General features: G+C 53.5%; 1 protein-coding gene across 1 annotated transcript in view; it reads left to right on the top strand.

Moving 5' to 3' along the window:
- Nucleotides 1-18,209: 18,209 nt before the first annotated feature.
- The window catches only part of ZNF469 (zinc finger protein 469), a 52,036-nt gene continuing 46,271 nt past the window's right edge, over nucleotides 18,210-23,974 (top strand). The window contains 1 exon segment of the mRNA XM_052795255.1: nucleotides 18,210-18,771. The gene's annotated coding sequence lies outside the window, so the exon portion shown is untranslated.

The raw sequence follows: 23,974 nt of genomic DNA, 5'->3' as shown, positions 1-23,974 counted from the left end.
GCGCCCAGGTACGGACCTCCCGGGAGAGCAGGGCAGGAACACTGCTCTCGGGAACGGCGAGTAAAGCGGAACCCAGCTGCCTTTGGTCCTTAGCCTCTAGTCGCCCTTTGAAAAATACGTGGGCAGTTTTAATAGCATTAAAAAATATCGTTCTCCTCTTCTGCGGTTTTGCAAAGAAACTGTGTCAAGGTTTTATCACCCTTGCTCTTAGAGCCTCTGCACATTAGCATCAGTGGCTCGTAGGCTCAGGTCCTGCCTTTTCTGTAAAAAATGGCTTTTTTGGAATAATTTAGAAACTTAGGACAGAGCAAAGTTTTAGTTAAGCAGTTGCCTTAAGGCTAAACCCAGTAACTCTTATGCAGACAAATCCACTCCGGAGCTGATGACTTGGCAGTGCTGTTTAATTTACAAAAAGTCACACCATGAAAACATGCATTTTTGTTTATCGTAAATGAAAGAAAAATATGCAGAAGAGGTTTTGCTCCTAACCAGATGCAATTAAGCCGTTCAAGATGATGAGTTCCTGGGACTATTGCTGGGATAAGATGAGCGTATATCACTTTACAGTGGTTAGAAATGAGCTGACAACTCAACTACCGCATCGAGCTTAGCACTCGTACAGATCCTCAGCCCGTCTTCAGGTCTGTCCCCAAATTTTGCATTTTCTGCCTCACTGTAGTTTTAATTTTCCTGTCGCAGAAGCGTCCAAGTTTGTGACGCTGAGAGTGTATTTCGAGGAAGACAGACACCCAGCTTCTGGGTTTATGTGAACTCCTGTAATACCCTGCTCCTCATTGCAAATAATACATCCTTAAAAAAACATAAATCCCTTGATTTTATCCATATGGAAGTTAACATTATATCAACATTAACTGAATTTTGGGGGCCTAGGGATTCCCAGCGAGATTGCCGACATGATTACCTTTTTAATCCTACATCAGAAGCATCTTGTTTCCTCGTATCCCATTATAGCTAGAAAATCTTAATGAGAGTTACTCTAAAAGCAACATCGCTCTGTTCAGCTGCATCCCAGCCCAAAGCAGACCCCCACAAACCCCCATCCCTGGGCAGTGGAGGGGCACAGGTAGATTGCCCCCCCGCCCCGCCGTGGCCACGGGACCGCCGTCCTGGGAGGTTTTTCCCTTTGCAGGAGCTCTCTGCGCTGGGAAATGCACCTTCGTCCACGTGCATCGCACGCCGGCGTGGCATCTCGGTGAGCTCCTCGCGATGGACCCAGCTCTGCATCCCTGCCGCGCCCGGCGACATCGCACCGGCTTCTTGTTTTCCGGTGCAAGTGCAGCTTTAATTAAATAAGAGAAAATTCAAGGAGGATTGCCTCCTTTCTTAACTCCCTTGCCCAGCTCCCCATCCCCAGCATCTTGTGTCCTGCCCGCGGTGGGTGGCAAGCAGAGGACCCGCAGAAGGACCGTGGCTGCGGGCAGAGGTGGACAAGCCCAGGTGACCCTTGGCAAGATCTCCTGGGTGCTGCAACCTGCTTCTGCGCAGCCTCCCCAGCCCGACTTGCCGCTCCGAGCTCTCGGGGTGACTTTTCCTTAATACACACCAAATCGTTTAAAACGGGGAGATGGAGATTCACCTTGTGCGCCCTCCCAGCTGGCTGCCAGCAGGGCTTGTGGCTGTACCGAGAGCCGCCCAAGAAAAAAAGCTAAAATTGCCAATTCCTCTTTTTTTTTTTTTTTTTTTTTGTGGGTAGGATTGGAGTTCCACACTCAACACCAGGTCCAGATGCAGCCATGCCAGCTGCGGGTGGCAAAGCCTGGCCGTCAGGCTGGCTCCGGCTGCCTTCAAAGGGAGACAGGAGTGTGTTTCTGAACCTGGAACGCACCTCATCCCACCAAGGACGTGGATTTTGTCAGTCTCCCAAGCCCCGATTCAGCTCGAGTAGCACCGTAACCGGCTGGTTGCGCATCCGATGCAAGTGTACTAGTAACTAGTTGTGCTGTTCTGATTTTTGCTGCAGATTTTGGGGGGACTGTAGCACTCAGGGAACCAAAAGTCAGCTAGCAGGAGCTGCCCGCAGGTCCCATGGGCTTTAAACACCCTTGGATCCTCCACCATCCACTTTGGCTGGCTCTCCTTGGAGGAGAAAGGTGTTAAAGGGCCAGTGGCCCACTACTAAGCAACAGTTACCAACAACCTTAAGCAAATAAAATATGTGAGATTATGAAAACAGGGGAACTGCAGCTGATTCCCAGCATCTCTGCTGTGTGAGTCAGTAGTGCATGTCTGCTACTCCCCGCTTGTTCCTAGATGACAGCATCCACACATCAAATCTGCCGGCCCTTGGAGATTAGACATCCCCGAATATTTATGACCATTTCAAATAAAGTGTATTTCTCTGGCTGCTAGATAGCCTGAGCGAGAAGCTGAGATTTATGGGTTTCTGTCCTTAAGACTGGGGGGTTTTTTAATGCTTAGTTACGGGACATTTCCGATGTCGTGTGCTATTTCTTTGTGCATTTTGGGCCGCAGCTTTCATGCCAGTGCAGTTCGTTGCAGGTCAGGTCCTCAAGCCTTGACCACACGCCAGCTAAGAGAGAGGGAAATTCAGCTGATGAAGGGAGGGCGTTATCCCAGCGGTGTTCGAGATTGGGTTTTTATGCAGATCCTCAAGATCTGGATTGCACAGGGAATATTTCAGGGAAGTCGCCCCGCAGGGGCTGACTGAGTGGTCCCGGGGGGATGCCCGGGCTCCATCCAAAGGTGGGAGACCAGGAATCACTTTCGGAGGTGCCCGTCCCACTGCTAAGGTTCAAGGGAATACCAAGTGAGCACAAAGCTAACATTTACTCTGCAAGCCTCTGAAAAAAAAGTGGGTTTATCCAGTGCACTGTTTCCAAGGCAGCTTTCCCAGGATGGCCGTGCTGCTGGTGGAAGGGCTGGAAGCCATCGCTCGAGCAAAGGCATTTTATACGTGCAGGTAGATTTGTTTCAGCTCTGAGCTGTCGCTGTCTGGCACTATATAAATAACTGTATAGGCAGCCCGTCTCCATGGGCAGACGTCCGTCTGTCCGAGCTCGTCTGCAGAGGCGTTCCCCGGCTCTCTTGGCAAGTTGCGCTCCCATAATCTGTCCGGGTCTGGGGACGGTAAGTCTTGCTGCAAGGAAAAGCGCATGCGTTTGAGCCAGGCAGTCATTGCTAGGGCTGGTTTGCCGTCCCGTGGGCTGTGTTGCAGACTCTGACTTTTCAGTGATGCTGGTCGCTGTGGAAAGGTGAGGGTGGGATTTGGGGTTGGTAGAGGGGACCCGTCTCCTGAGCTCTGTAGTGGTTTGGTTGTGACCTTAGATGACTCCTGTCCCCTCTGCAAGATGGGTCTTTGGGGCTGTATGTTGTGGGTTAGCCAGCAAAATACAGATCCTTGCAAGACAGGCACTGAAGACAGGCAGAAAGTCAGGGAAAGATAATCCTAAGAAGAGAAATGCAGCTGCTTTTCCCAACCTGCTTTTAAACACATCCTACAGCACAGAGCCCATCTCACCTCGCCCTGGGAATTGCTTTCTTCACCTGCAAATGACCATCGTTTTTCATCTTGCCGCTCTTCGCCGTGCCTGTGGATGCTCCCTCACGTTTCCAGCCTCCACTGCCCCAAGACCTGCTGAGGATCCCCTTGAATTGCTGAGGATCCCCTTGAATTTGTGGCTGTCACCTCCATAGCGCACTCACCTGTTTTTTTGCACCGGCAGCACTTGTTAAGAGGATGGAGGCCTTCGTCCTGGTACCTTCTGGAACCCTTCCACCCTTGCTTTCTGTCATCTGACATCGCCGGTGACACACAAGCCCGGCTGGCTGCAGTGCCGAGAGCTGCAAGGGCTTTGCTAAGAAAAGGCATCGGTCTGTGGGAGCGTGGCACTGCTCTGCGACTTGCTCACCGTGTCCCTGTGTGGGCATCTCCTGCCCAGCGGCGTGGTGATGGCAAGGCTTGAAGGAGCTTTTCCCTGAGCTTCCACCTTTCCTTTCAAAGGATGAGGAGTGTCAGAGACAGGCTCCAGCGCAGGGACAGGGACTCTGTTCAGAGAAGGACTCCAGTGACTCCAAATTTGCTTCTCTGGAAGAGCAGGATGCGGCGATGCAAAGCCCTTGGCAGCTTCTGCTTTCACGGAGGTGTTAGGCGGCATCGCTCCAGCTGCTCCGGAGGGCATGCAGCCAGGGGCATGGGGCAAGTGGTGGCCACGGGCTGCTGCGCCAGCATCTGCCCCAGCACTGCCACCTCCACTCCCACGGCCCCGGTGCCTTCTGTGCCCCTGGTCCCTGTGCCGCATCCCTCGGGGACACGCGTGAAGCAATCCCTGTGTGCGCAGCATCCAGCACGCCGCAGGCGCTTGGTTCCCTCCGAGATGAAGAATTCCTCCGGTGAGGCACCGTCTTGCCGGTCTCGTGCGAGACCCCGGGCCGCTGGCTCTGGAAGGCTGCGAACAGCAGGTACAAGCAAGATAACCCCACGCCCCGGTTATCTTCCCCGCTGCTCCAGTGCCTTGGGTGCACACAGGTCCCCGCAGACATCGTGCTCCAACCCAGGCAGTGCAGGTACCTGCTGTGGATGGAAGTCATTTTACAGGGCGGATCTCTGCTTTGCTGCAGGAATTTTTCCTTCTGCTTGAGGCGTACCCTTGCGATGTCGCAGGTCCGTGCGTCTTAACGGCAGCTCCTGTGCCTGCGACCACGGGATGATGCATCTTCCCCAACGCATCCTCTCCGCTCCCCTCGCAAGTCTAACTTCCTTCTTCGCTTCAAAGCTCAAGGGAACAGTGTGCTTGCAAAGGATGGACTTTTTATCCCTTGCCTTGATTAAAAAGGAATGGAAAGAGAGGCCTTGGCTTGCGTTTATTATAATTAAAGTGAAGGAGAAAACTTGGGTTCATCAGGGCACCTCTCTTGTTGCCTCCTGGGGGGCACACGGGCCGGGGAGCCTCCGAGCGTGGATTTCTGACAGCAGCTGGCTTTTTGGGGCTGGAAGCTGAAGTCCTGGAGTACAACATCGCCACCTGTTTGCCACAGGCGAACATACAGCAGGATAAATCCCGGCAGGATAAATCCCACCAGGATGCACCCCAGCAGGATGCACCCCATTGGGATGCACCCCAGCAGGATACGTCCCATCGGGATGCAACCCATTAGGATGCACCCCCATCGGGCAGTCCCCCACCGGGATACACCCCACTGGGATGCACCCCACCGGGATGCACCCCACCGGGATGCACCCATCGGGCCGCCCTGCAGCGGTGCTCCTGGCTGCAGCATGCAGAGGCTGCGTAGCCAAAGCCAGGACGAGGAGGGGATGGAGAGAGAGGAGTAAGTGCTGGTTTTCTGCCGGAACAGAGGAGCTCCCCAGCCCCTGGGACAGCGCGGAGTGTGCTGCTGTGCCGGTACCACCTTTGCTGCTCCGGACTGTTGGATCTCCTGCTTTTACGTGTACCCATGCGTGCTTCCCTGGAGCCCTTCGCTGCCAGGCTCTTAATGTGGTTTTTTCCCCCATCCACATCAAGAGGTTTAAATAGGACTCTGGAACCTGACATGGGCAAGGCTAAGTCAGCGAGACCAGGAATTGCAGAGCTGCATGTGACTGGGGTGGCCTGAAAGCCATCGGGAGCTGAGCATATCCATGCATTGCCTTGCAGCCAGTGTAGCTGCTGCATCCCCCTGGGAGGTTGTTGGAAGATCTGCTCTGCGATGGCAACTAGAAGATGCAGAGAGCTGGAGCAAGCGGGGCTGAGCTGCTGTTGAGGGGTTCCCTCTGCTCCTCGCTCTCACTTGAGCAAAACCCCTTTGAGGGCTTCATCTTTCCAAAATCCCCACCAGGGACTGGCTGTTGAATTAAGCCGAGGTGTACTCTGCATCACATCGGAGTCAGTCTGCTGTGAAATGTGGGGTCTGTTCCCCAAACCCAGATGCTTCTGCTGGAAAAGTCTCTATTCGGAAAGATGCCTCAGAGAAGAGCAGGCTGAGGGGTTGGGCCGGCTGGAGCAAGAGCTAGGGCTGAGCATCAGGGCACTGGGCTCACACATCTCACTGCACTGGGTTTGGAGGATTTCATTGATTTTCAGTGGATATTTAGGATATCTGGCAATAGATTGAGGATTCGTCACACGTTGGGCTTATCCTCCTTCACCTCGATGCTAAAAGCTATGTCATGCCTGTACAATGCATAGGGGCTATTCAAATCCTTTTTGTGCCTGTACAATGCATAAGGGCTATTCACATACTTTGGACAAATGCTCCTGTGCTCCCCCCATTTCCATGAATAGCATGCATGGATTAAGTGTCAGGCTTTTGTTTGAAAGAAGCCTTCTAGGAAATGACTCAACAAGACATTTGTATGTTTAAATTTGTCGGGATTTGAAATATTTAGATTCTGCTTATGAATATTGGCATTTAATGGGAAGATGTTGAATCGAAAGCCCTGGCTGCTGTTGCAGGAGGGAGATGTGTGCACACACTCACACGCATGTGCACGCACACAAACCTCTTCTCATTTGGAAAGTGCTAATGGGAACAAGCCAACGTAGATTGTTCCATTAATGGGGATTTATAGCACAAATCTGCTACTGTTTTGTCAAGACAAACAGAAATAAGTGGGCTTTTAGTGCTGGGAGAGCTGGCCCTGGGGCTGTGGGCTGTTTACTAGCAAAGGGCAGCTGCTCAGAAAGGGCTGCAGGGGAGCAGAGGGAATAAATGGCAAAAGATGGAGACAAGAAGAACCAGGATTTGGTGAAGGAAGAAATGAGATCAGGAACATGGACTCCAGTCCCTTACCTATGCTCCGTTGAGCACATTTTCTCCCTGCAAGTTTTGGTTGTTGATCTCACTGCTCGTTTTCCCCTTTGCTGTGTATTTCGAAAGCTGCCTTCTGCTCCAAAAGATGTGTCAGTGTTTATCAAAATGTAAATAACACTCTGTGCCTTGGCTGCCCTCAGCGGAGACCTAACGTCGCCGGGGGTCCAGCTGCTGAATGATGGAGGTCCTTCTCCTTGAGGAGGTGGGGAGGTGCTGGACTATCTGCTCCTCTTCAGAAGTACCTGTAAAAAGGGTCTCAGCCTCTGGGGCTGGTCCAGGATAACCCAGGCTGGGTGCCACGATGGTGGAAGACATGAGCAGGTTGGGCTCGTGCAAGGGCACGGACATGGTGAGACACGTTTGGGGAGAGATGCCCAAAAGTGGGGTCTGGTGCGTTGTGGGGCTGCAGGGTCTCCACCTTCAGCTTCCCGAGTGGTTTTTGTGTGGCTGAAACAACCTTGTCTTCATTCGTTTGATGTGACTTAGATTTGTTCTCCGTGGTTTTGAAACATCTCGGGAGCGCTGGCCAAAGTCATGCTCTGGATGGCTCTCCCTACATTTCTGCTAGGCTTCGTCTGTGTGCCAGCAGAAATCGGGCATTTCGGGGCAAAGCTGCCGTACTCCTGCCATAAAGAAGATGAGAGACCTTTCTCCTCTTCCCAGAGGATACCTTCTTTCTTTCCCCAACCCCCTTGCTGCATTACAATACATATTTATAATTATTATATATAATTATTATATATATATTTCTGCATCCTGCATCTCCCAGCCTCGTGAAGCATCTCGGGGGGCATCTGCAGCCAAACGTGGACACAACACAACGCTGTCACCCTTCTGCCCTCCACGGGAGACGGGTGGCCTCGGGAGCGTGTGCTGGCACTGCGGCACCGCAGGTGACGGTTGGGGACAAGTCGGTGCCTGACCCGTGGCTGGGCTGGAGTCAGAGGTGTGAGGTTATTGGAAGGTGCTTGTTTGTGTTGAGCATGAATACGGAATTGTTCTCCCCGCGCCGGTCGTTATTATGCAAAGCCAAGTCCTAAAAAAATATTGAATTTCCTCTCCCATAATTTTGAGGAAAAACACTTATCCGGCATTAAGCAGCAATTGTGAGGTGTCCTTTCATCTCGACATGCAGGGGAGCTGCCGGCGCACCTCGGGGTGAGACTGCAGCCCTCTGTGTCGAGCTGAGGGAGGACCCGGTGCTGGGAGTCGTGGCTGCAGACCAGGGCGGCAACCTTGTCCCCCTCCTCGTCTTTTTATTATTTTTTTTAACACGCATGCGGCTTGAAACTCTGTGAAAAGATTCTTTTTATTCATGCGCTCGAGCAAAATTCAGGCTGAACCGCTGCGTCTACAATAAGAGTTTAAAGAGGGTCTGTGCCGCTTGGTGTGAAGGGGAGCCGGGATGGAGAGGGGTGCAGGGGGAAAGCCTAAAAGGCATTAGGAAAAATTTGGGAAAACTTATGGCTGCGGTGACATTAGAGGATGCAGCAGGACTAGACGCGGTGCCCCGATGCCAGGATCAGTCCCACGTCCCCAGTGCATCGCCGGTGCCAGCTCTCCACCGGCCGTGGCAGGGCTCAAGCAGGCGTGTGTCCATCCAGATACAGCACGGTAACTCTGGGATGATGCCTGTGGAACTGGGGGATGTCCGGGTCAAAGATAGGTAGAAGAAGAAGGTGGTGTTCCCTCCTTCGTTGTTCTTGTTCAATTTGAAATGCAAAAAAGACAAGAAAAAGGATTAAACTCCAGCCGGGTCTGTGGCCAGTTGGGAGGCAGGAACAGGCTCGGTGGTTCTCCTGCCATTGCAGGTAACACCCAGAAGTTTCATTTTGAAATGATGAAACTGGAAAATCCAAGACTAACTCAGTTGATTGCAAATGGAAAATGAAAATTAGTCGGTCCTGTTGCAGTGTCGAGCACAGTCCATGAAAGAGCAAGAACTGGGAGAGGCAGATGTGGTGACACCCTCTGGGCAGGTGACCGCCGGTGGTGGCAGGAGCTGGGTGCCAAGCTCCGGGACATCCCGCGGCTGTGCCCCGAGGAGGGTGCTGCCTGACTCCTGGATCAATCCCAGCTCTTCTTTTCAGAGGACGCCCTGAAACCGAGGTCCACCTCAGGAATCCCATTGCACAGATGGAAATGCCGCGGCAGGGACAGCTCTGCCGTGGCCACCATCAATGCTAAACCCACAAGAAACGTGGATCCTCCTCCTGCTGATGCCAGCAGCCACCCCTGCAGCCACCCAGGCTCTCACACCCCTTCAACCCAAGGGCATGGCTTATAGCTCTGCTTTCTGCGCCGCTCACCTTGCCCGGAGCCACAGCCCTCTGCCTCCCTGCTCTTTGCCGGGGTGACGCCGGCAGTGGCGGTGCTCCTGCCGCGGTGCTGGAGGCAGATAGCCCACGTCCTACCTCTGGCACGGGATCCCGCATCCCAGCAGCCTCTCGTGATGTGCACGAGGGCTGATGCTGGTGGGACGGGGAAGGGAGCGGGGAGCCTGGGTCTGGCTGAGCTCCATCCCAGCTGGATGCTCTGCAGCCTCTGTTCAACCCAAAAGGTACAGGAAAGGGTTTAGCAACGTGCAGCCGCCTCTAAGATGCCTATTTTGGCATAATCACAATCTTTCTGCGTCTAAAGAGCCAGAAAATTGAGCCCTTGAGTTTCACATCTGCAAGGTCAAAACAGTGCTGGAGCCTGGGATAAGCGGTGTGTTTATGCGGGGAAGGAGGTGGCAGCTCTGGAGCTGGGAACCGGAGGACGCGCCGGCCGCCTCGGCTGCTCCCCAGGCACCGTGCTGGCACTTGCCTCCCGGATTGCATCGGAGAGGGAACATCGCGCTACTAGCAGGCATCGCACGTCTTTCCAAATCAAATACGAGCCTGTCCGCGGCTCGGCGCTGGGGGGGAGCGGGGGGCAGCCCTGGGGCAGAGCTGCGGGACCTGTGCCAGCCTGGTGCCAGCCCGCAGCGGTCCCCTCCGGCTCAGCCAGTGCCACCAATTCCTCGGGGTGACTTTTCACTCCTGTCCGTTGCCAGGTTTTGCTCGGTTTCTCGCCCCTGGGCACGAGGTTGCAGTTTTTTGGCTCAGCGGGAGAAGAGGCAAGGCGAGCTTTGGTTGTTTTTATTAGAGTTTAAAAGGAAGCTTTAAAGCAGACGTTCCTACGCGTCCCGAGCCTAGTCCGCACGTCGCAGCCGTGCCAGCACAGCCAAGCGGCAAAATCCTCACGTTGGCCGATCAGCTCCCAGCTGCAGAGAGCCGGTGTCACCCCGCAGCCAAATCCCAGCCCCGTGCCGAAGCCGGTGGGGCACTGGCAGCACCGGGTCTTCTGCGGCTCTAAGGGCATCTCCCCCCAGCCCAGCCAAAGGCACCGCGGCAGCTCTGGGTGCAAATACACTTTTGTTAGCAGAAATAGAAGAAATAAAGGTCCAAGGCTGACCTTGCGTTGTTCCTGTAGGGTAAAAAGCAACGTGCGCTCTGAGCCAAGACCCATGTAATGCTTCTGGGTTGAGCCTGTGACACTTCAAGCTGATCTAACCTCGGGGTTCTCCCTTTGCCTTCACCAGCTTTTAGGGGGACATCACCCATCTGGGCTATAAAACTGTTGTTCTGGCCCTGGGACTGTCCTGGGTTGGTGCCTTCAGTCACCGCAAGCTGCTCCAAATGTCCGGTGAATTGGAAGGAGCAGCAGGAATACACTCCTATTTAATCTGGCTCTTGCTTTTGGAAGCTACATCCCCCTATCCCTTCCTCATCCCGCGCTTCCATGCGCTGGGCTGAGCTTATGCTCACAGCCATCAGAACAGAGCTGGTTCGTGTACCCCAACCCTGCACCCCGGCAGGGTGATATCAGCCCTGTCCCAGGTGCAGGGGAGATTTTGATGGATGTTGTTGGTCGGCAGAGGTATTCTGGATCCGGCTTTCAACAATCTGGCACTTTTTTGCAGTGCAAATGTGCCTGTTTGCAGGGAAAGAGGAGGATGCAAAGCCTGGCGCAGGGACGACGCGTGCCTCCTGTCCACATCTGGCCCCCTGGAAGCAATAACGTGCCGCTGAGATGAGTGTTTTGTATGTGGGAGCTGCAGATGTTTAGCAAGGAGAAATGTCTGAGATGCCTTGAGATAAGGAGCCAGAAATGCATGTGACGGGGTGACGGCGTGGGGAGGGTGCCCAGCGCGGCCGGGAGAGCTGCCATGGGGCAAAGCCACATCCCTGCAGCCCCTCTCCTCCCTGGAAAAACCCCGTCGTGTTCCTCGTGAGCCTCCTTTGCCGTTCAAAAGCTGACGAAGCCAAGGGGTGGGCTTGCACAAAGCCTCCTGAAAGCCATGTCAGCGAGAAGACCTGGCCCGATGGCCACAGCGTGCAGGGAAGCACGGGGGAGGCTCTGCAGTTTGCCACGCAGCGTGGCAGGACACTGGCCACCAGCCCCAGCTCCTTGCTGGCCATGGACCGACTCCCCTTTCCTCTCCCTGCCTCAGTTTCCCTGCTCCCACCCGGCTTTGCTGATACCTGATCACCCGCCACAGCAATGGTGCAAAAAAAAAAAAAAAAAAAGAGTTAAGCAATAAAACTGGGGGGTTTCTGCTCATCTCCTGCAGCCCAGTGGTGGGCTTGAGGTGGAAGATGAAGGCTCGGTTTGGGATTCCTCGCCCTGTTCCTGCAACCGCTCCATCACCAACCCCCTGCGCTGGTGCCTGAGGTTTTGCTGACCTTCCAGGGAGCACGGCGGTGGCAGGGGCATGGATGGACGGAGCAAAGCTGCAGCACAAACACGGGCCATTAATCCAAATTTATTTATCCAGAGCTGGCCCACGGGTCCAGGGCATCAGCGCTGGGTTAGGTACCGGCGCAGCATCCCTTCTCCCTCCTGCAGCCAAACACACGTGCCTCTTGGGAGACTCGTGCCTCAGTTTCCCCATCTGTAAAGCAGGGGTGGGAGTGCTGGGGTGCATACCCAGGATGGCTGGCATGTCCCTGGCCGTGCTGCTCAACCCAGGGCTGACAGTGACCTATTTACCTACGGCAGAACTTTCTGCTCCACTTATTTGACCCCGCACCTTTCTGTTTGCTTAAAGCCGGGAACGTTTCCTTTCAGCCAAGCCAGGCGCGCACGCAGGTATGTTTGCCCAAGAGACAGACCGCTGGTCTGTGCATCCCTGCCTCTCCGCCTCGGAGGAATTCGGATCCTTTCGCTGTGACACCATTGCAAAATTCACCCTGAAAAGCTTCCACGTTTTTCTTTGCCCCCTTCTCCCCATCCCTCTCAAGCTGCACGGTCGTCATCTCAGGGACAGGCAGTGCCGGGGAGTAGAAAGGTGACATTGTTCTGCCCTGGAAGGCCGTCAGCATCCCAACTCCCTGGCTCTGTAGCTGCCTCAGTCATGCATGTTTGCATATGTTAAAAATATTTAGTCCACTGCTAAAAAAAATATTATGCCCGAGATCTGGGGCCAGCTAAATATAATGCCATCTATGTGTCCGTGGTGCTGCGTGCCGGAGGCACAGAGGGGTACTATTTGCCTTCGAGCGGTCCTCGGCTGCAAGCAGGGATGCTGGGAGCGATCCCGATATTGATGTCTGCCAGAAATGCTTTTCTCCCCTTTGGAGAGGGATTTGGGGCAAGGAAAGCTCTTTGCTGGGGCGTGGGATGTTGCGGTGCACCATGCTGCTCGTGCCGGGGTGCTTCCCTGTGCCCGGGCAGCCTCAGCGGCTGCGGGCAGGGATGCAGAGGGCAGGAGGAAAAAAAGGTCGAAAAAAGATGTTGGCTCTAAGAAAAAGTCATAAAAATGAAAGAGCGGACTGGGCTAATTCCTGGATTCACAGATGGCGGGATGGGTGCAGCGCAAGGATGAGCCAGGGACAGCCCCGCTGCCCAAACCCTCCGGCGCACGGGATGGTTTCATGGCGTGGATACGGGCCATGTTGGAGAGGACTGAGACCTCCCCAACTCATTTCATGTATGCCACAAATCATATTGAGAGCAGGTTACGGCTACTACCAGCCTCACCCAGGCTTTCGCCCGTGTCCTGGAGGTACCCAGCACTGCTCAGGCTGGGGAGAAGCTTCCAGATAAGTTTCATATAAATAATTTCAAGCCAGTAGAGGGTTTGAGAGGGAAAATATTTCCCCGTAGTAATCTCCCTCAACGAGGGGCAGGAGAAAAGAGTTTGTTCTGGCCACAGGAGGAAGACAACAGGGAGCGAGGCCACAGGATTTTTGTGCAGAAGCATTAAGGAATCATTTCCTCTGCTTTTTTTCCTTATATATTTATTTTTGGAGTGGGAAAAGGGGCTGGAGGAGGGTGGGGAGGTGAAATAATCCCGGGCAGAGTGTGTGAAGGAATCTTTATACCCCGTCCTTTTTCTTTTTTGGCTTTTTTTTTCCCCTCTGCAAGTGTTTAGAGAGGCAGGGGAGCAAGCAGCTCTGTACACTGCGGCCATTCATGGCTCAGCTGGGGGCGTGCGGGGCGCGTGGCTGGGTGGGAGCGCACCACGCCGGAGAGGAGAATAATTTGTTCACAATATAGAGCAGGGTAAAATAGGCTGGTTGTCTGAGCGTGGATGTGGCATAATGTATAGAAGTGCAAGCATCAATAAGTCTATTTATTAGCGGAGCCTTTTGCTGAGCAGGGCTGTGAATAAACTATACAGCTCGTACAAAAATGTAAATGTTAGTGATCCCTTAGAGACATAATTACAGGAAAAAATAAGGACAGCTTTTCAGCGTTTGGGAAGCCGGCCTCCTTCGTCCCCTTTCTAACTGCTGATACACAGATTATTTCCCCCCCGTGGGGTGTCTGCATCCAGCACGGCGCGTCCCCCCTCTCGCAGCTCCTCCATCGTCCTCCCGGCCCCCTAATTAAAGGAAAGCTGTGTCTCCACGTCCCGCGAAACGTCTTCGCCGCCTGCTTTGGTGAGCAGAGCTCTTGAATTCCTCAAGCCTGTGTGCCACTGGCTTCTCTGGACCACAGTGAAAGGTTTCATTCATCCCTCCTCTGCTGCCTTCTAGAGTTACCACACCCTGGGCCTCTGCTCCGCAGCTCCTCTCTGTTTTCCTTTCATTAGCAGGATTCCCAGATTGAATGGCTGCGAAGGGCTGGGAAGAGATGCTACAACCCCATTAGCATAAGGGCTGTGCAAATACCTGCCCCGCGCACGCTCCTGCCGTTTGCCGTGAGGTCTGCAGAGCAAGAAAGCCAAAATCTTTGGGGTTTGGGGTTTTTTTTCTAAAGTGCTGCTATAAAAGCAACTCTGAGTGCTGCCCCGACTGCCCCGTGCCTCAGTTTCCCTGAGCAGACCCTGGTTCCACCCACCGCAGCGATGAGTTTGCAGCACTTTCTGCAAGCTGGCAGGGGAGCTGCAGGCAGGACAGGCACTGCCCACCCTGGGAACCCCTTGGAAGATGCTTTGGGATCTTCTGGTGCTTATTTGGCTGCATCCAAGCCATGGCAGCGCTCCGGGGGTGCACATCAGGACTGCAGCATAGCATACATGTGTGTCTTAAGTACCATAGCTGAAGCCATATGGGCTTGGCTGTCCTTGCCCTCCATGCCTGTGCGATGAGCAGGGGATGTTGACGCCTGTCTCAGCAGCCAGTTCAAATCTTTTATAAAAGGGAGATGGACAGAAGAACCCCATCGCAGATGTGGGATGGACAGGAGCGGGTCTGCCTAGGCAGAGAGCGGTTTGGGTTATGTCAGCTTTTCTTTTGGGAGTCAAGCTATTCAGCAAGCCTTTACCAGAGCAAGATTAGAGGAGAGCGAGAAAATGAGTTTCTAGGAAATCCGTGCTGGGACGCGGAGGGTCACAGAAGGGTTACGATGAGGGAATTTGCTTTGGGAAGGAAGAGCAAGGCACCGCGGAGCAGCCGCGGCTTTCGCCGCCCCCTCTGCCACCCTCCAGATGAGATCAGCCCACAGCCCTGGCCCGGCTCTCTTACTGAGCTGCCACTTTTATGGATGAGCTGGTGAAGGAAATTAACTTTTGGCAAGTTTTTCAATGGGAAAGTGATGGGCTTTTCAACAGAAATTTATAGCAAAATGTTAGCTTCGCGTTGACCATCTATTGTCCGCAGCTATGTTGAACCTTATTTGGGTTTTGGCCCTTTGCAACTATTCTGTTAGTAGTGGAGACTCATCTGCAGTGAATTTAAATTTCACTGATTTAGTTGCCATTCTTGGAGGCTTCACGAGTAGCTCAGGGTCCGGGGTGATTCCCTGTGTTTGATGGAAGCCCTTTGAGGCCAGCCAGGCTCTTCAGGGGTGCCATCCCCATGTCTTGTGGTGCTGCTGCCGTTGCATCACTCTTTCCCTTTATCTAATGCTGGTGGTTGTCCTCACTCCATGGAAGGGTGCAAATTTGAAGGGTTGCGGTGGAGACCCCAGGTGATGAGCACCCAGGTAGAAAAGGGGCTTGGAGAGCCATCTCTTTGCTAGCAGTGGTGACCCCTTCTGGTGCTCAGGACCCCATAGATGTTCCCCATGGTTTGGCTTGTCTCCTGCAAACCCAGATGTGGTGGGAACGGTGTTGGGTCCTTCTGTTCTATAGACAGTGCGTCCCCACAAGTACACTTGTAACAACGACAGTAACGGCTGTGGGTTTGACATCTGCCTTGCAAACCCCATTGGACTTGAAATCATGCTTGGCTACTCAACCTCCTTTAACCGTTGAGCAGCCCGTGTCCTTCACTGCTACCTGGCTGGATTGCCCAGTCTGGAGCCACCGTTCAAAAGCGTCCCGTGAGACCTCGCAGCCGGGTCTGCGGCGTGGTTTTGCATTGGCGCTCCCAATGAGGCTGGCGTAGAGACAATCTCCCTTACCTTGGTCTCTGATTTCTAGCCTGTAGTCGCTTGGATTGTGGTTTTGAGGAGCCTGAAATAAAGAATGAGCAGACAGCAAAGACGAGCGATGCTGCCTGCAGCGTTCCTGGCCATGAATTGGCTTCTGGCTTGTCTCTGAGGTTGGGTCCTCAGCACCTTCCTTGGCACCATCTCACGCAAGTGCTTGGCCAGCCCGCGCACTCCAAAGATCTGCAGATTGGAGTTGTGGATTCAGATCAGGATCAGACACCCTTGATGCGTGCTTCGGTCAGACCAAAGTCTGTTTTCACCCCATCACTTGTGCAAATCCAGGGTACGCGCTTGCAAGGAGGCTGGCATGGTAAGGAACGCCCTGATGGAGCGGAGGAGCTGCGGGGCCGGATCCTGACCCGGCTCATTGCAGCAGGTCAGGGCAGCGGTCCTGCAAATTGCCTGACCTGTATCAGGAGGATGCTGAAAGCCTTTGGCTAAAAGGGAGCAAAGCAAGGGAAAAATCTTCTGTATTAACTAACACTGCAGTATATTAATAATGTATAATTAATATATACTTATAATCTGGTACCATTAAAAATAAGCATGAGGCCAACTGTACTTGGATGAAAACATCATTTTCTTGCGTATAAGTTGAGAACAGTTTTGAGCCTACCTGATTTCTAGGAAATTTGGTAGATGTCACAGAAGAAATCCAGTGTGAGGAAGAACAGGGCACTTTGATCCTGATGTCTAATGCATCAAATGCTGATGGGGTCATCACCACCTGGGGGAAAAACCACTATTCCTGGGTCCAAAAGGGAATTCTGAGGCCTCCAAATGATGGGCTGGGTTTTATTTTAATGCAGTCTTATATGTATTTTAAGCAGCGTTTCATGCAGAAAGATGCACCTGGGTTTGATTTATGTTACATGAGAAACGTCTTGGCCAAGGCAAAAACACAGAACTGGGGAGGGGGGGCGGGGAGCGAAATGAAATCTTTCTTTTATTGTGCATAATGGGTTGTTTGCTCTGTGACAATTATATAAGTGGTTTCAAGTCAGTGGGTTCAAAACAGATCTATGAATGCAGCATGTATTTTAAAATTCATTGTTTCACCCTGTGAATGAGTCTTCTAAAAAAGTCCCGGACTGGGATCCAGAGCCAGCTCGCTGGTAGATGGGGTTCAGTCCGTAGTAGCTCCCTTGGCTTGGGGAAGTTCCTCTGGACTTACCTCATTAGCTAAATGAGCCTTTTTTCCTCCTTCATCCCTCCTCCTGGATGTGCACGCCGTATTGGGGACTGCATGTGATGTTTCGCGGTGATATTTGCCAAATGGATGCTAAAGGCTGGCGCGCTGGTACCCTTCTTGCTGGAATAAAGCACGCTGCAGATGCACGGAGATGACCTCCTATACAGAGGATGGTTTGGGGTGTTTTCCCCAAGGAAAGATCTGCTGCCAAAAGCCACTCATACGCTTCAAAAAGCAAAAGCCGAGCCCGTGCCGAAGCCTTGGCAGCGCTGGGAGGGTGATGGGGGGAGCCGGGATGCTGGGCGCGAGCTGGCAGCATCGGGCAGCACCGTCAGCCTGGACCGGTTCACCCACGTAGTGCTGGGTTCGGGCTCGGTGGGACAGGCTGGAGGCAAGCTGGGCAAAAGCAACATTTTTCAGCCCCTTAGTTCTGGTTTTCATCAAAATAGGCCTTTGCTGAAATTGCACAGGCCTTTGGAGAGCTTTTGATCCAAACTGGTGTGTATTATTATATACCATGTTTCCATAGGGTATTGGAGGCCATGAGAGCAAAACCATGGATGGGAGGTTGTCCGTGCTGCGCAAAACAGCGGCGCAGGGCACAGCTGTAACCCAGCGATGCCAAGAAATGTTTGCTCGCTTCTGGGGCGGAAATAAACCCAAAAAAAAGAGAAAGAAAAAGATGTTAAATATGAGTAATTCAAAACCACGCGAGCTTTATTGCAAACAACGTCAAAAGTTGGTGTAGCCCCACTATTGCAGTCCGCAAAAGCCAGATTTTCAAAGGCAGTTTGCAGTCGTTGCTCTAAATAAGGATGTGCTCTTCCAGGGGCTGCTCCGTTCGGAGCTGCTTGGATGGCATCCAGTCCAGGGGTTTTATTGCAATTCCACTTGATTGCCGAGATTAGATGAGGACTCATTCTCTACGCTTACGGAGCTCCGGGAATAATCGTCACAACGTGAAAAATGTCAGTCGGTCTCGTGCTATGGAAAGTCGTATTGACCTCAGAGCGGGGTTTCAAATATTACACGCGCTGCTGTCAGAGGAGAGCAAAGCAGATAATCCTCCTGGCCTTTTATCCTTACAAATTAGGAGAATGCTGCTTTTACTTTTTTTTTTTTTTACTATGAGACATGAGCAGACCTGATCACAGATTGGGGGAAAGAGAGGCCAAATTCTCCTTCCACCGGCGGTGCTGCAGGCAGGAGCAGCCCAGCAGTTTGCCAGGGCAGGGCCTGATCCTGCTCTGCTGCAAATCAGCCCCAGCTGCCTCGAAGGCAGCGAGGTGGCTCTGGATTTACTCCGGTGTAACTGGGAGCCGGCTGCTGGTGCGGAGGATGTGTGCCTTTGATATTGTAACCTAAAACTGGCAGCTTTCCCTGCTCTGGCAGGAGTTTAGAAACATTGCCATATGAGCTGGTTTTCCAGAGAGGCCTGAAAATGCAATCCATTATCTGATATTTTGTAGCAGCTTTTTTAATTAAGGCTTTGGCTGAAGGGCTGATTAAAGAGGTGTGTGGTTTTTTTGTCCTTAGGGACTTGGCACATCCTCGCGTCTGTCACCCTTCTGCAACTACAAGACTCACTTTTCCTCCCGTGTCATATTTGAGGCGAAGCTTTTTTTTTTCCCCCCCCTTTCTATCCTTTTTTTTTTTTTTTCCCCTACCAGAGGTGCAGATAAATCATTATAGTCTCCGCTCAGCTTGTCTCCTTCTCCCGTAGCCCAACTTCTGTGTGCTACTGGCTGGTGCGGCGCGGAGGGGGCGTGAGCAGCGCAGCTCCGTGCCTGTGGTCAGTAATGAAGACTTCTCTTTTTATACACAGATTACGGAGGAACTGCACACAGGGCCAGACGGCAGCTCTTAATTTCCCGACTTTTTAATTTTTCAGCCCTCACCGAGGAGAATGCAGCCTTCGCCTCCGGCCGACTTATAATGAGGTGAGTAAACACCCTTTTGTCATTTAAGGCTTGCTGCCTGATGTCATGTAAATATTATTTTTGTTTGGTAGAAGGACGAGGGGGGGAAAGGAGAATGTGCTGTTTGCCACATGTCAGTGTCGGGGGTTTAATACCTCCGCTCCAGTGATTTCCTCGGGTTTTATTCGCCTCAGGAATCCGCCTTGCTGAAGGCTCCTGCTTTTTTGCTCTGCAAAGTCCCTTTAACACAACTTTTCTCCCCCCTCCCGCTTCCCCTTTCTTGCTCATTCAGTGACTCAACGAGGTTTGTCAGAGTTTAAAAAAAAAAATGATGCTCCTTTGCTGCAAAGTATTTGGGCTATTTGTGTCATCCCGGAACTTTAAAAGAAAAATCAGTGCCATCCCCTTTGTGTCCCCCCCCCAAAGCTAAAGGTGCCCCCGGTTTGCAGCTGGGGGCTGCTCCCGGGAACCGGGTTCCGCTTTTCTCCTGTCATCGGCTGTCACGATCCCACCTCTCCCGGGAAAGTGTCGCCTCTGCCCCGGCGGGGTGACCCCCCCGGGGGATAAAGAGTTAATCCCCCGCCCCCCGACTTCAGCTGCAAAAAATATGAAGTGAGGATAGATCTGCTCATCTGCTGAGCAGAGAAGTTGCCTTTGATGTCGGTCCTTCCTTTCCTCCTCCTTTTTTTTTTTTCTCCCCCCCCCCCCCCCGCCCTTAACCCTTCTGCCGGTGTTTGCTGTCTCCTGGGTGGATTTACGGACACCCCCCCTTCCCCTCCCTAGGAGTATCGTGAGCGTGGCAGAGGGTCGCCGACACGCAGGGACATCGTGGGGTGCTGGCATTTCCCCACCCATTTGCTTCCCCCCCCCCCAACTCCCGGGATGTGCATCCCCCCGGCAGCGCTCCCGCCGGTCCCGGGGCAGGGGGGGGGGACACCGGCGACCAGAGGAGCGGGGTGGCGAACGAGCTGTCACCTGGGGTGGCCCCAGCCTTTTTTTGTTGTTGGTGGTGGTTTTTGGGGGGGCGGGGGGGGGTTAACCCCTTTTCTTCGCCGCCGAAGAAAAGCGCTGCTGTCGCTTTAAGGCAGAAGTCCCTTTAAGTGACTTTCCATTTGCTGCTTTGGAGAGCTGAGAATTTGGTTTCCCAGCTTTCCTCTGAATTGTGTGCAGTAGTCAGAGGGAGTTAAAAAAAAAAAAAATAAAAACAAAAAATAATGTACACTCGGGAAAGCTGCAGCAGCAGCAAGACAAGGGAAAAAGGGGAAAAAAACACCCTGAGGTTTAGGGAAAAAAATGAGATTTAGGGAAAAAAACCTAAGATTTAGGGAAAAAACCCTAAAATTTAGGGGGAAAAAGTCATCTGCTACCGTTTCCCTTTGCCTTCCTGCTCCCGTTCCGTTCTCCCTGTGTGGGGAGCAGAGGAATGGGGCAGTGGCCGATGGTGAAGCCTCCCCACGGGACACAGAGGGGGGGACTGGGAGGATGCTGCACCCCCCCGGCGGTAGCAGGGTGTCTGCACCCACCCGCACCGGGCACCAATGGGGTTAATAGCCCTCCTCAGCTGGGGAGCATCATAAATTGCAACTGTGCCCCACCAAATTAATTTGCACTTTCTTTTCCTAATGTTTGCTCTGAGAACAACAAAAAAAAAAAAAAAAAGAGGAAAAAGAGGAGAAAAAAAAAAAAGCCCCTAAATAAATAAGCAGCCTGGAAGGGGGCTGGGGGAAGACTGTTTCCTCAATTAGCTGGGACTTGCCTTCTCTTGACGAACGGAAGGCAGCGCGTTTTAGCCTCTGGATTTGTGGAGCTTTCTCAAAGTGCCAAGTCTGGTTATACGGGGACTTTGGAGGGTTAGGTGGAGGAATCTGAGTCGTGCTCTGCTCCGTTAACTCCTTCGGGGCTGAGCGGCTTTGGGAACCCCGGCCTGGCAACGCAAAATGAACTGGCAACCCCATAAGGAGGGAGATTTTTGGCACCCGAGCGCTTGGGAGAGGCGATTCCTCCAGCCGGGACCTCGCCAGGGTGGGGGTTCGCCTGCGCAAGGTGCGCTGACGGAGAGATGCCGTGGGGACGGACGGACCTCGGGACGGGTTGAGCGTATTTGTCATAGCTGGTAGTGGGTGACTCGCGGGAACCACGGTCGAAGAGCAGTTTTTGGGGGCTGTGCAGAAGGTCAGGGTGTATCGGCGGTCCTCGTGCCTGGGAGGAGAGGTTGAGGATGCGGTTAGCTTGCGGCGAGGTGCCGGCATTGCAGCACATCACACCCGTGCTGTACCGTCCCGTACCCTACCGCACCGCTCTTGCGGTCAGCAAACGTTGTACAAGCAGTAATGGCAGGAATTGCTTTTGGCACCGTAAAAATGCAGTTATATTTGGGGATAAATGCAAGAACTGGCTGCACACCACCACCAGCCAACAGCTTTGGAGAGAGACATCCTAACCAGGCTGGTGCAGGGAAAATGCTCTCTGGCAGAATAGAGTTGCCTGTGTTGCAAGTCGGCCAGGGTACGTGGGGAAATACCTTCACCTATATGGAGAGAAAATCTGGGAATTGAAAATTCACGTCCTGGTCTGTCCCATCCTTGGAAAAGAGGCCTTGGCCGTGCATGGTCGTGGGATGTCTTGATGTGGTTCCTGCTGACTTGCCGTGCCTTTGCCCAGAGACCTGCTGTCCCCGGGAAGTCGGCCCACATCACACCCCGCGCCGGCACGGCTGGAGCCGGCACCCCATAAAGCCGCCGAGCCTGCTTTATGGGCAAGTGCAGGCAGCACAGGAGGGGCTCTCACCTGCCTGCGCCTGGCAGGGAAGCCTGCCCGCCTCGCAGTCACACTAAGGCTCCTTTACCCCTCATTGGAAGCATAAAGGGGCCTTAAAAAGGAAGCAAAAGTAACTTAAATTTAATTTACACTCACTTAGAGACCTCTTTACATGGCTAGAGGAGTATAAAGGGGCCTTAATGTAGCTGGGAATCAACCCCTGAAGGTATCTGCGCCTGACTGCTGGGCATTCATTTTGCAGAAGCTCACCTCAGGCTGCAATCCAGCTTTTAATTCCTCAACCCAGATCTGCTGACGTACGGGGAGCAACAGCGTCGGCCCTGGTGGGGTTAGGTCTCATTTACACGTGCGTAAGCGAAATCAGAGTTGGGCTTCCACGGAATAACTTGAAGGGAGCATGGTCTTGGCTTGCCAACACATTTGTGCCAGCCTCGGGTCTCTCCATCGTCCGCTTGGGATCAAGCAAAAGGATTTCCCAGTTTAAATTCCTGCTCCGGCGTGGAAAGGGACTCTCCTCTCCCTCCTGCCGAAGGGCAGAGGACCGGGGAAGAGAAGCTGGATGACTCACGGAGGGGATGGCCGATGGTGTTCCTCGTCGTTTAACACCCACTCACGTGGATGTGGCTTCCCGGGAAGACTGAGCCTGCCCTCACCTCTCTGTTATCGCAAACAAAGCGGAGATTGACGGCACCGTGCGCTGCACAGAGGAAACCGCATCGCGGCCGTGTGCCCCGGGAGACACCGCGGAGTTGTTTGGGGTTTGCCTGGTCCCCTACAAATCCCAACTCCTGGCTGGCCGGAGCCCCTACAGCAATCATTGCCGAGGTGCTGCTTGTTTTAAAGCACCCACACCGCAGCCCAGCAAAGGGCAAGGGTCCGCGAGCCGTTTAGCAGCATCCCCCGTGACACCAGGAATCCCTGTGCCAGCCCTGTCACGGGCTCACTGCATTCCGGAGGAGCTGGAAGAAGTGGCATCCAACCCCAGGTTTGATGAACTTGAGCCAGGATTCAGGGAAAGCCGGCCGGTGTGGGATGGCGGGACGGCTGGGAGGGAAGATTTGGGTCTCGTGCGGACTGTCCCTCTGCACCCTGGGCGGCCGGGGCACTCCTGCCTGCCTGCACATGTGGCCTGAGTTTTCCAGGATAACACCCATCAGGCGTGCGAGAGCCGGGGTCTCCCTTTGGAGCATCGCCGGAGGGTACTGGGATCCAGCGTCTCTGCTTATTTATAGCCCTCAAAGACCTTGGAGCAAAGAGCCTGTGGATGAGGCCACTGGTGGAAGAGGCCGAAACCAAGAACTTGACGTATCTCGGAAAAGGACAAGGTGTTTATATCTAAGAAAACCATCCAGTTTTATCACAACTCTGGTTCAGAAGGGAATATTCAACCCGGAGGTTTAGAGCTGCGTTTAATGATGACCAGGGCCAGCATTCCCATGGGCAGAGTCCCGCTTGGGGCTGTCCCCCCATCCTTCACTATGGGATGCTCTCAGAGTGTATTGGTTTTGTGTGGCAAGGTTTTGGTAGCGGGTGGGGTTACAGGGGTGGCTTCTGTAAGAAGCTGCTGGAAGCTTCCCCTGTGTTCGACAGAGCCCATACCAGCCGGCTCTAAGACGGACCCGCCGCCGGCCAAGGCCGAGCCAATCAGCGATAGTGGTAACGCCTCCGTGATAACATTTTTAAGAAGGAAAAAAGTTGGGACGGCGGTATTCGGCAGCCGGAGAGAGGAGTGAGAACATGTAAGAGAAACAACCCTGCGGACACCAAGGTCAGTGAAGAAGGAGGGGGAGGAGATGCTCCAGGCGCCGGAGCAGAGATTCCCCTGCAGCCCGTGGGGAAGACCATGGTGAGGCAGGCTGTCCCCCTGCAGCCCAGGGAGGTCCACGGTGGAGCAGATATCCACCTGCAGCCCGTGGAGGACCCCACGCCGGAGCAGGTGGGTTCCCGAAGGAGTCTGTGACCCCGTGGGAACCCCGTGCTGGAGCAGGCTCCTGGCAGGACCTGCGGATCTGTGGAGAGAGGAGCCCACAGAGCAGGTTTTCTGGCAGGACTTGTGACCCCGTGGGGGGCCCACGCTGGAGCAGTCTGTGCCTGAAGGACTGCACACCGTGGAAAGGACCCATGCTGGAGCAGTTCGTGAAGAACTGCAGCCCGTGGGAAGGACCCACGTTGGAGAAGTTCGTGGAGGACTGTCTCCCGTGGGTGGGACCCCACGCCGGAGCAGGGGAAGAGTGTGATGAGTCCTCCCCCTGAGGAGGATGAAGCGGCAGAAAATAACGTGTGATGAACTGACCGTAAACCCCATCCCCGTCCCCCTGTGCCGCTGGGGGGGTGGTAGAGAATCCGGGAGTGAAGTTGTGCCCGGGAAGAAGGGAGGGGTGGAGGGAAGGTGTTCTGAGATTTGGTTTTATTTCTCATTACCCTACTCCGGTTGATTTGTAATAAA

Source organism: Harpia harpyja, chromosome 9 (assembly GCF_026419915.1).
Source record: "Harpia harpyja isolate bHarHar1 chromosome 9, bHarHar1 primary haplotype, whole genome shotgun sequence".
In the NCBI taxonomy this organism is placed as follows: domain Eukaryota; kingdom Metazoa; phylum Chordata; class Aves; order Accipitriformes; family Accipitridae; genus Harpia; species Harpia harpyja.
This window is presented reverse-complemented; position numbering and strand designations above follow the sequence as displayed.